The following is a 13,627-nucleotide window of genomic DNA, read 5'->3' on the forward strand; positions in this document are numbered from 1 at the left end:
ACATGTAAAGCCCAGTGGAATTGCTCCTTGGCTCCAGGAGGGAGGAGGAGGGGAGGGAAAGAACATGAATCATGTAACCATGGAAAAATATTCTAAATTAATTACTTAAATAAATGAATTTTTAAAAAATTGACAAATTATACTTTATTGAAAATGAGTGGCAAAAAGGAAAAAAATCAGAAACAAATGCTGACTTAGGGAATGGTAAAAAATGACTGGTTTAATTGACGTGTTATCAGTATCCTAGACACTATCCAATGGAATTTACAAGAGTAATTTTTTTATTGACTTATTCCACTTAAAGAACTATATTTTTGGAATTTATACTGACAGATTTAGAATTAATTTTATATGTGGCCCTTAATTTTTGTGTTCTATTTATGCTTCATAGAGTGATCAATGAAAAAATGATAAATAAAATAGTATATCATATATTTAAACCTATATACACACTTGAAAAGAGATGACTTTTACTGGTTTCTCATGAAGTTTTGCTATCAAAATTGCAATAATCTCAATTGCTTTAAGTGTACATTCAGTGAACATCATAGTTTGGGAGACTGATTAAATATCGATGTAAAGCCAAGGTGTTTATTTTCAGAGTTTTAAAGAAAATAATCAACTTCTGCATTCTCTTAACAACCATGTCTGCACTAAAGAAATAACAATTAGCCCTCAATAGGCCTCATAGAAGCAGGTCGTTTTTATGCTTGTAAATCCAGTGGTTATCTAATAATTTTAAAAATCAATTTAAAGTCAGTGAATAGTTTATAAACACTTTTAAATGAAGACGTTTTCTTTGGGAACCTAGATGAACTTCTCGTCTTATATACTTAGAGCCAGTTGAAATAATTATTATCAACTGAAGTATCCAAAACAATAGCAACATTGCTATCTGAACATCACAGAAATGCAATAGAATTGAACGCTCAGTTCCCAGTGGGAATTAGCAGAATGTGCCTGACCTGGAAGAATGCTGAGCCAGAGTAACTATGTTGGAAGAGTTTGCTGCTACTTATCAAGATAACAATCTTGGAGACAAGTCAAGGCTGATTTACAGAGACTTGCAATTAGAACATTAGAAAAAGAACAAAAGCAAGCAGTGGGGAATTTTCTCTCCCAAATTTATACTTGCAGAATTCAATTGAAGGCATAAGTCCTGGAATAAAAAGGGAAGTAAGCATTATGTTGCTTATTTACTCTATATGCATATATTTACCAAAAAGACTTTCAGTGACCAAGTAGTTTTTATGTTTGCATAATGACTTAAAACAGGAAGCTCCCTGCAGAGCTGGAAAAGGAACACTGGACAAAATATCTTTTACATAGTCTTCATTGACGAATTCTCATGCTTTAGCTACATGAAACAAACATAGTAATTATTTGTTTGTTTGTTTGTTTTTTACTTTTAATGAATGGTATTATTTGGAACTAACATTTATTTTATTTTTACTTCATGTGTCTAAAGTGCAATTGAGAGATGTGGGATAAAGGAGGGCATTAGTAGGTTAAAGACCCTTGCTAAAAAAATTAAATAGAAATAGTATTAAAACATATTGTCAAGTATTATGTTAATTGGCACCTTCATGGCACAGCAATTAGGGTGCCTGACCTGGAGTCAGAAAGGCCTGAGTTCAAATCTGACCTCAGACACTTATTAAATTTGTGATCCTAAGCAAGTCACTTAATCCTGTTTGTCTCAGTTTCCTCTAGTGTAAAATGATCTGGAAAAGAAAATAGCAACCTTCTCCAGTATTTTTGCCAAGAAAATCCCCAAATAGGGTCACAGATGCAACTTAAATTCCTGAACAATAATTATGTGAATAGAAAATGAGTGTCTAGACAGGAATTCTTGTTCTCTTCTCACACTGCCTGGCCTTTGACTCAATTAAGTAATCTACAAAAATCCATCAGACTTCACTGATTACATGAGGTGCCTCATTCACTCTTGAGTACCTGCAGTGCCCAATTCTAATTCTTGGTTCCCAGAGGACATGACCCGCTTCTACCATTTTCTCTGACTGCCCATTACATACCCCCTTTAATAAAGCTTGCTTGCCTTACTGTCTTGTGAGTGCTTCATTTTTGTTTGTATGGATTTTAATTACCTGAACCTCCCTAAGGTTGTAGTAAGACAAGTTTTCAAGGAATAAAATTGAGAAAGAAGTACATTATGGGGAGGAGTCAACATTTGTAAAGACCTGAAGGCAAGGAGATAAAATTCAAAATACTAAACTCTAATGTATGTGGTATAGGGCAGGTAGCTGGTGTAGTAGACAGATAGTCAGGCTTAGAGTCAGAAAGATTTAAATTCTAATCCAGCCTCATACAATTACTCTATCTGACCCTGGGCATGTCACTTAATCCTTTATCCTCTGTTTTCTCATCTGTAAAATGAACTGAAGGAGAAAATGGCAAACCACTCTAGTAGCTTTGCCAAGAAAAATAGGGTTATGAAGTCAGATGTGACTGAGCCACAAGAACAATGTGTATGGTTACCTAAATTACCATAACATTCAGAACAAATCAATGGCAATGGGTAGCATCATCTTTCTCATTTTACAAGTCAAGAAATAGAGCACAGAGGACCGAATTCTGCCTGGAATTATATGAAAGGGACTGTCATTTCTCCAGTCAAGGGGAGTCATAAGTTCAGCTAGCAACAGAATCAATATGAGAATTCTATAAAAAAAGTTCCCTGAAATTCAAATAAGTCCTTATAGTTCAATCAAGACTGGACTCTTGAGAGCTCATATAGGGCTGAATTGTTATGAGTGAGCCACTGATGAATGAATGCCTCTAGATGTGGAGAAATGAAACAATTACCCAAGTTTTTTGCTTATGGTAAAATTCCCTAGACCAAAGGCCTGTGGTTTCTATTCTTTGACTTCCATGTTCACAGGCCTCTAACAAAACAACAACAAAAACTACACTATACTTTGCCCCTTAGTTTGCTTACTTTGCAGTCTATTAATCATCAGAGGAAGCTAAACACTGTTTTAGTTTTTTTTTTTTTTTTCTTCCTTAATAAAACATTGCCATGGAGCAGTAGTGTTGATATCACTGACAATGCTGACATACACACCTATCACTTCAAGAGAAGTAGGGCATAAGATGGTAAAGGAATACAAAATGTTTTAATATGTTGGATAGTGTCAACCCAGAGGTTTTCTTTTTCTTTTTCCTTTCTTCCTTCCTTGTTTCCTTGTTTCCTTCCTTCCTTTCTTTCTTCCTTTCTTGTTAAACAAGTGATGGCAGGTAGGAAATTGAATTAAAGTTTGAGTTATCTGCCTTTTTGAAACTAAATCTGAATTTGACAGTTATTGAGTGAACCCTCTAATGTTTTAAAGGACATTTTGACAACCAAAATACTAGATATATTTACACAACAAGCAACATTAGGAAATAGTACCCCTTGAGACTTACTGCCTATAAGTGGCTTGGAAACTTCCCTATAAACACATGGGGCTTGACTTAGGCTAAAAAAAAAATATTTAGGCGCTAATAAGGAAATTTTAGCTTGATGTAAATTAAGAGTTCTGGCCTTCAAGTCAAGAAGGCCTGGAGTTGAATGCTATTTGTGAAATTTATATTAGTTGAACAATTACAGGCAAGTTATACAATCTCTCTAAACCTTCCTTTCCTCATTTGTGAAAGGATAATAACCTGTTTCAACAAGTTGTTGTGAAAGCTGAAACAAGCTACTTGTTGCAAATTTTAAAGTGTTACATAAATGACACCTATAATTGTTAGGGACAGCTGAAGTTTTAGAATGAAAAAGTTCACTTATAAATACTATTGTCTACTCAGCCTACTGAAGATGATTCTGGGTTCTTAAAGGTTATAATAAAACATACGTTTTTCAAGTTTCCTTGAAACTGAAAGTACCTTCAGGGTACCTAACTTAACAATAACTTTTCAATAGCAGGTCGGACAACATGGGATGAACTGAGGGATATAAGGAATGTCATAGCAATTCATGAAGGATAGGAATATGCACTTGTGAAGTGTACCTGCACTGATGGAATCATTGGTCATTTAATAAATGTAAAGTATTATTTTTCTCTTTGTATTCATTTTCCTGTTGGTATATTTGGTCAATTCTTTTGTCTATTGATAGTACTATTTCTGTTAACAATGTATCAGTTTAGCTAGGAATTCAAATATAAGGAATTTTCTATGGGACTAGGAACATTTGTATACTCATAAAAACATTTTAGATAAGCAACTAGTTTGCATGGGAATTCCAATCAGTTGCCATGTCTTATCAATCAATTCTCATTCCACAATAATTCATAAATTATCCCCTCTGATAGGTTTTTTTCTTAAATCATTTTTTTTAGTTGTGTTTAACTCTCTATGACTCCATTTGGGGATTTCTTGGTAGACCTACAAGAATAATTTGCCATTTCTTTCTTGAACTCATTTTACAGATGAGGAACTTGGGCAAATAGTTAAGTGACTTGTCCAAAACCACACAGATAAAAGGGTCTAAGACTGAATTTGAACTCATGAAGTTGAGTTTCCTCCAGGCCTAGCACTGTATCCACTGTACCACCTAGGTGCCCCTCTGATATTTCAATTACTCCAAATTTCTAGTGTGGCCTATTTTAGTGTCTAGATTAGTCTCTCCTCTATTCCCTGTTACCTAATTGATCTTTCATAGTTACCAAAATAATCCCCCTAATGCACAAGTATCACCATGTCACTCTCCAGATTAAAAAAACCAAAAACAAAACATAACTATCTCTTTATTGAATTGTAAATTATTACCATGGTTCTCAAAGTGTGGTCTGGGAAACTCTTGAGGTCCTCACAACTGTTATAGGAGGTCTGGGAAGTAAAAACTATTTTCATACTATTTCAAGGACAATTTAATTTCTAATACATGAAATAATTATAGATATAGGCCAAATAAACAAAAGTTTCTTGTTGAGTATAGGAGACTTTATTTATTATTATTATTATTATTATTATTATTTAAACCCTTACTTTCCGTCTTAGAATCAATACTGCATATTGGTTCCAAAGCAGAAGAGAGGTAGGGGCTAAGCAATGGGGGTTAAGTGACTTGGGCAGGGTCATATAGCTAGAAAGTGTCTGAGACCAGATTTGAACCTAGGATCTCCTGGCTCTAGGCCTGACTCTTAGTCTACTGAGTCACCCAGGTGTCTCCGGGATGCTTTATTTTAAAGAGTATAATGAGACTCTAAGATTAAAACATTTGAGAACTGATAAGCTATGAGAAGAAAGCTAAATTTTTTTTACTTAACATTGGAAGTTTTTAATCTATTTCTATCTTCCCCTCCTTTGCAGCCCTTTTCTTAGCTACTCCATTTCACACATTATGTTTTGAAGGAATCAAATTATTAACTTTCTCCCTAACACATCATATTTTTTTTGTCTTCATGCGTTACCGCAGGCTAGCCTCTGTGCCTGAAATACACTGTCTCAATCTCAGCTTTTGAATCCTTTCTCCTCCTTCTTTCAATGCCCAACTGAGATACTTACCATCTTTATGAAACCTACACAAATTAAGCCTGTTTGAAGTGATTAGTACATTTCCAAATGACCCTAGAATATTTTTGGATTTCACCATCTGTCCTATCATATTTTTTGTATCCTATAACTGTTGTATGAATGTCAAATTCTCTCATTAGGTTATAAGCTACTTTAGAAAAGGGCTAATGTCATTTACATAATAAATAATTGTTTAAAGATTCCAGGAAATTCATTAGTAAATACTGATGATTGGTTGTGTGTGATTTGGGCAAACTGAATGTGTATGATTTGGGACAGATTTGTTTAGGGACAAAATACACTTAAAAACACATCCTGCACAGATTGGCCAGTGCTATTTACATATTTTCCTATTTTCTTTTGTAGCTATTCCTAGGCTGAATTCGCAAAGAGAATGTAAATTATGAAAAAAAAATCATTCATCAATTTGGCCATTTGCACACAAATTCTAATTTATTTTTTCTAATCATATTTCCACTGATAATGCAGGAAGTGATCTAAAAGATTCAGTCTTTTCATTTTATACACATTTATACCCAAGGAAAGTGATACCCAGAAATATCCAGAAAAGGTAAATAATTTGGCTAAGGTGATTCAGCTAACAAGTCCTTCAAAAACAGTAATAAGCATTAGTCAAATTATACTACATACTTTGCATACTAGTTATGGTGATCTTTTATTGTTATTACCTCAATACACAGACTAAATCAGACTAATAAGGGGTCTTGAGGGAGAAAGAGGATGAAGTATTATACCAGCCAAATTAAAACACCACCAATACCCAGACCACCATTTCCCGTCAGTCTCTGATGGAAATGGCCAAGGGATTCCAGAATGCCAGAGCCTTGGGATAGCACTGCTCTGAGATTGCCAGATCTGTTTCTACTTTATTCTCCCCAGTCTTCACTGAGTTGAGAAATCATTTTGGAAAGGGATTCGCCTTACTGATGATCACCAACAATAACTACTGATGAACTGCCATCATCAGACAGGGGCCCCCAAGAGTTGTTAGAAACCTCTCACCCTTAGATCCTCACAAATATCGTCTATGGAACAACTCCTTTTGAGAAGACCACTGATTGTCAACCCACTTACACCCATATATCAGGCAAGGCAACCTAACTGAAGCACCAAGGAACCCTAGGAAAAGATAGGAGGAGGTATGTGCCAAACATACCAAAATGCCGCCACCACCACCATTATTATCTTGATCATCTCTCCTTTGACTCAGATATAAATAATCCAGGACTCTGAATTTAAAATCTCTGGGGATAGCAGTGCTTCAAGCTCAGTGTCTGTAGCTTTCATCCTTGGAGGAAACTTCTAAACAGATACAGTCTGGCAACTGTCCTAGCAGGTGATAGAGGCACAAATTCTGAAGACCCAGAAAAGAATGTTCTTGCTACAAGAGAACTTTTCACTATCAAACAGTTCAGCATTAGAAATGGTTGTTGTGATTTTAATGGTAGAAATAATATTGAAGACAGATATTATCTCCTCTGTTGCTATGCCCTAAGAACCATGGGACTTTGTTCTCTTTTTTTGAGATTCTCTGGTTTTTAATTTTATTATTTTATTTTTCCATATTGATATAATTTTTAATAATCAATTTATGCCATTTTAAGATGCATATTCTTTCCCTCTTTATTCCTCTCTTCCCCAAGATGACAGGTAATATAATATAGGTTACATATGTGCTATCATACAATTTGTATTTCCACGTTTGTTATATTGTGAAAGAAAACACATATCACTTATACAAGAAGCAAAAGACAAATGAGATGTGAAAAATGATATGCTTCAACAAGAATTCAGACTCTATCTATAACGGTGGGTAATTTTTTTCAACACCAGTCTCTGGGAGTTGTCTTGGCATGGGCCTAACTATTGACTTGAAGCTGAAGATTTTCATATATGGTATCTCCTCTATTAAAATGGAACTCTATGAGAAAATGAAGTAACTTTTCTATTTATATTTTGAAATAAGTGAACCTGATGAAGGAGACCTAGTCTTTCAGACTTTCATTATCCCTAATAAGATAACAGGATTATAAGGTTAAGAGCTGAAAGAGATCTTAGAACTCATGTATTCCAACACTCTCACTTTGAAAATGAGAAAATTTAGAACACTGAGAAGCTAATTAATGTGCCCAAGGTTACCCAGGCACTAAGTAACAGTCATGTTAGTAACCTAAGTATGTTCTTTGATTGTAATTCCAGGCCCCTTCAAGAGTAATAAGTACTTTTCCAAGGATGCCTTCATATTCCTTCAGTTAACTTTATATTTCCTTTTAAATCTTAAAAGGCTAGATAAGCATATGAAAAACACTTTTTCTGGTGACATGTTATTGAATGAATGCTTTGCACATAGTAATTCCTTAATCAGTGCTTTATAGAGTCATTAATTTATTCAACCTTTATACAGACCTAAAGGCAAGGAGATGGAATACAAAATATTAAACTCAAATGTGCAGAGATACATTAATCATCATAACATTCAGAAAAAAGGCAATGGAAATGCCTAATGTTGTTAGCCTCATTTTATGTGGAGAACTAGAGCATAGAGAACCTAGTTCTGCCTGGCTTCATGACCATAGTTTTCTTATCTTCAAAGTGAGAAGGGTGGAATAAATGAGTTTTAAGACCTCTTTCAGCTTTTATACCCTATAATCCTATTATCTGATTAGGCATAATGAAAGTCAAAACTCTGGGTCTCTCTCATCAGGTTCACTTACTCATTTGAAAATGAGCCACATTTTCTGTAATTCTTTCCATCTTGTCAAGTTAGAAATTTATAATTTCCCAGGATGCTTAGCAAATCTTATGAGCCAGTTATTATATAATCTTTCATCTTTGAAGCCCCTTCCATCTTTAAATTCTATGACGTTATGACCAAATGAAAATATACAGGTATATGGGAATGCCAGGCATGACTGATTTATTAGGAATATTCATCTAATAAATTTTCCTTTGTCCAATACACACAGGGAATATAGTGTTTAGGATAATTGAATAGAGTTCAGCTTAATTATTTCGGAAAATAAAAAGTTCATTGTAGTTATTCAGAAAAAGAAAGACATTGCCCACCATTGGACACAGTTGGTACATTGTGTAGAAAAGATGAAAAAATGGAATAGACCTTAGTCTTCTCGATGGACTTGACATACATATGATTCATTTTATCAGAGCTATGAACATTAAGACAAAAGTCTAAAAGAAGTAGTCAAGAAGTAAATCTCATATGCTTTATTCATAGATACTTCTTGTCTGGCACTCGGGCAAAGAGCATTCATATCAATTCTGCTTATTGGTTCTATTTTGCCTTGGTTAGTTCAACAGTTGCCATACCAGGGCATTTAATGCCCAAAATACATTTGGATGAAAAAGTTTTTAATTCAACTAAGTAGTAGTGGTAGGAGTAAAGGAAAAAATAGAAGTGATTACCATATCTAAAACTGGAATCTCTTTATGAAAACTTCTGGAGACAAATTCATGTGATCATAGAGATCTCTCTGAGCAAAAGAATGCCCCAATGGGCTAGAATACCAAACCCTAAAAGATGAAAAACATATAATCATGCAGGACTACCTCTAAAGGAGTGTAAAAGAACAAGAACAAGACCCTATCTGAGAAGTCACCTGAGGTACACCAAGGTGAACAGTAAGGAAGAGAATACATGCCACCTGGTAGATAACAATTGCAGCTAAATTTTAATCCTCATCAAAAGTCAATGCAACTGGGGGCAGCTGGGTAGCTCAGTGGAGTGAGAGTCAGGCCTAGAGACAGAAGGTCCTAGGTTCAAACCCGGCCTCAGCCACTTCCCAGCTGTGTGACCCTGGGCAAGTCACTTGACCCCCATTGCCCACCCTTACTACTCTTCCACCTATAAGACAATACACCAAAAATTAAGGGTTAAAAAAAAAAAAGTCAATGCAACTGTTTCTACCTGCTGAAGGAATACAAATACTTTCAGTGCCCTCTGTATTTCTAGCACTTGAATGTAACATCCTTGTCACTTTGTCCTAGTAATAGTTTTTGGGAATATTCTTACTTTAAAATAAATTGCCAAGAAATTGGAGCAAGTTAAATAGATGTTTCTTTCTTCTTTTTTTCCTTGGGTACAGGCTCTACTGTCCTTTCTTTTTCTACTCTTGTATACTCTTTCACCAAGTTTAGAAACTCAGACATCTTGCCTATTAACCTCATTAGTATCCTTTCATGTACTATTTTCTAAATAACAAGGTCTTGTGGTTGAGAAATTGCAGTGAACAAGTGATTCTTTCCCTCTGTACTCACAAAAAGATTTGTTAAAGAATCTCTAGTGCACACTGCTGAGTTGAGGCATTTGTTTGTCCAATGCCATCTGCTTTCTGTAGGAATCCTGCGAGAACACCGAATTAAACAAATTTTTTTCCTCCCAATCCTTAAAGAAAACCTAATTGTTGATTATGTTTTTAAAGGGGATTGCAATCAAATGCATAGCTTGTTTCTGAATGAGCCATATACCATGACATATCTCCCCATTCATCCCTCAAAGAACAAACAGGGATATAAATTTAAATTAGTATTTTAATATAATAATTAGCAATTTAATGCACAATAAGTACAGATAAGAATACATTCAATTTTTAAACATTATCTTATTTTCATAGTACATTTTGAGGCTAATTAATGGGATTCTTGTCATTATTATATGTGACTAAGAAAATAGTCACTTTTGGAGTAGACTTTAATGGAAAAATACATAGTAAACATTTCAAAGAATGAGATATTTATGTTTCCTTGGTACTTAAAGGTGAATGGGTTGAAAGGGTGGAATAATTCATATCCTTAGAGACATTACACACACTAATATGAAAAGAATTATTTATTCATTCCATATTTAATTTTATACTCTCTAAAGAATCATATAATCATAATGTTGATGATTTTGCCCTTCATCACCCTTAAAGTTCTCTAAAGATCACATTACTTCAAATGTGTGCCTCTGTGGAACAGATGGAGTAGGTGTTGAGAAAATAAGTAAAGTGTTGCTGAGAATAAATTTCTATAAAATAAAAACTTTGTTTTCTTATTTTTCTTTTGCTAAATATTCAGGAATCAAGCATTTATTTCCAAAATTACTATCTAGAACTAAAGAATTTTTTTTCAAATCTTAGAAATATTGACAAACCTTAATTAGTTCTCATATATTGATATCAACAAATTCTCTAAATGTCCCTTGAGTGCTCTGCATGCAATAGGTGCTTAAGAAATGTCTGTGGATTGATTGTGACTTTGCAACAAAGATAGCAGAGGATATTATTGTATCCCATATTAAGAAATGAATCCACTGTAAATATAGTGATAGCAGTAAAGAATGAACAACTGTGAATGGCTTAACTATTGCTAGCCATGCAAGAATTCAAGGCAACTCCAAGGGACTCGTGACGAAAAAGGCTGCCAAAAAGGAACTGATAGAGGCTGAATGCAGATTGAAGTATACCTTTCTTCGCTTTATTTCCTTCATGAATTTTTCTCTAGTTTAATTGATGTTGTCTTCTTTCACATTATGACAAACATGGAAATTTTGTATTGTATGACAACCCATATCATATTAGCTACTGTCTTGAGGAGGATAAAGATGGGGGAAGGAAGGAAAGAACCTGGACCATAAAATATCATAAAATTATGATTAAAAATCATATTGACACGTAATCTAAAAAACATTTTTTAAAATAAATATTAAGAAAAAAGAAGAAAAGAAAAGGAAACTAATGTATATATGTACCAGGCATCCCTGAAGGAAGAATTGAGGATTTAGCTAGATGTGCTTGAGAATATGGGGAAAAATTAGCTGTGGGTTGTTTTAGGAAATACTCTCAACTCAACTTAGCTTAATAAACATTTGTTAAGCACATGGTATGAGCCAGACACTAGGCTAAATACTAGGGTTAAAAATATGAACAAAAGATAACTCTGCCTTCAAGAAATTATACCTAGCAAGCTTCCATCTTCTTTTCAGAAGATAATATGTCAGAGGAAGCTGGAAAAGGAAGGGATAGAACGTATACCAGTTCTTACTTGGCCAGGAATAGAGGGCAATATCCCAAAGAACTGAAACCAGTTTCTGATGGAAAGTGGAGTGGACTGGAAGTCTAATTTTTGCTCCCCTTAAAGGAAGGCTTTGGAAATGATTTAGCACTCTAACCTCCAACCTTCTGATCAAAATCTAAGACTGAGGGAAAAGGGAAATGGGAGCTTGACAGTCATAGGAACTAGTTGTAGCTTTCATCAGGTTATTTGAATGATGAATAGCAATTTGTAGGTGGAAGTATTTTTTTCAACTACTAAGTATCTATGGATGGTAATAGACTAAGCATCTGTGTATATAGGAATTAGATTGAACACACAAATAGAGCTAACTTAGTCATATAACATAACAAGATGATAGGGGATGAATAAAATGAACAAAAAAGATAATCTACATGTGATTCTTGAATTTGGCTTGACATTTTTCATGACCGAGGATCTGGTCCTAGTAACATTCAATCTGATGTCCAAGACTAGTGTGAACAGGATTAGAAAAGGGTGTGCCAGGTCTATCTTGTACATTATCAGTGGCTCAGTTGTTCAGTTTTTACTTGTGAGTATTTAGACCTTGACCTCAAAATCATCAAATGATGTATCAGGTATTAATTTATTGTTATGTTGATTGTTTGGACTTAAGAAAGTGATATAAAAACGTTGCTGAAACAGATTAATCTTAAAAGTTTGCAATTTATACATTTTTTAATTTTTTGAGAGCTAGTTGCTAAATATTTACTAGTAAACCATTAGCACTAGACCTTTTTACTCAAGTTTTTTTTAATAACTCTTATAATATTATTTCCTAGAATTTTACTTCATCAGTAGAGGTCAGCTTCCTTCCCAAAGTGCTCAACAAACCACATTTTCCTGCACACGATGAAATTTTCCTCTGTATAATTTTTGCTCGAGTTGGCATTCTGGATCTTCCAAATTATCAAACCATAGAAGAACAAAGGAAATTTCAATTTTTAAAAATTGTCTTCATATTTTTGGATGATGAGGAATACAAATATTAGAGATTAAATTTTGGTTAACAAATATTCTAATTGTATTAATTTTAATGTTGAATGACTATTATTGTCTTTTTTAAAGCTCAGTTTCTGATAAAAAATAATAAATACCTAGTTAGATGCTGATGAAGACCTTGTAATGGACTGCATCTGTCCTTGGAGAATAACATGTAAGCTCTGAGTAATGATGGGTACATTAGTTCTTCGAGAAGATGAAAAGGTCTTGACTGATTTCAGGTTGGCTGCTGGAATGTCAATTAGCCTTATATGCTCAAACTGAAGTAATTAGTTGGCAAACTGAGCATTTAGCTAGAGAATTGGATGGAAGGGACAGCAACCCAGCCAGGACAGTGCTGACAATAGGCAGATTTTAAATCTAGCTTAACTAATTGGTTTAAGAATTGTGTTCCTAGCAAAAATTTTGCACATCTAAATGAACACTTTTGAAAGTTCTGTAATCTTAGTCCTTCTGGTTTAAGAACCAATATTTTTCATGCATGCCTGATTAATGGATTGCTACATCAAAAGTTTAATTTCTTAGCCCTACATCTATAGAAAAGGTCTGATCTCCCAAAGTGTACTCTGCTTGGATTTTTATAGCACAATTATTGATTTTTTATAAAGGTCTTTAGGAAAAATTGCATTTTCTGGCATAGAGCAAGGAATATAATGAGCAAATGTATTCCAAGTGAAATTGTGTTGTTTGGCACCGATTGCTACTTATCAGAAATGCATTCAGAATGAATAAAAATGTTGTTCATGTACAGAAATATAAATCAATCTTTAGACATTTGAAATATCTTCAGCTTAGAATAGAAACTGTTTCTCAATGAAGTCAACCACATGCTAAGTCTGAAATTGTAGGCTTCTGATGTTCAGAGTTATATGAGCATAGGAAAACAGAATAATAGGCAAAGGGAGGTGTTTAATACTGTACTCATTCTCCCCATCAGCTGAATCATTCTTACTCAAACTTCTCTTTAAAAATAAAAGAATCATTACATGAAATCAAGACAAACAAGGGTTTT

Source organism: Gracilinanus agilis, chromosome 6 (assembly GCF_016433145.1).
Source record: "Gracilinanus agilis isolate LMUSP501 chromosome 6, AgileGrace, whole genome shotgun sequence".
Classification (NCBI taxonomy): domain Eukaryota; kingdom Metazoa; phylum Chordata; class Mammalia; order Didelphimorphia; family Didelphidae; genus Gracilinanus; species Gracilinanus agilis.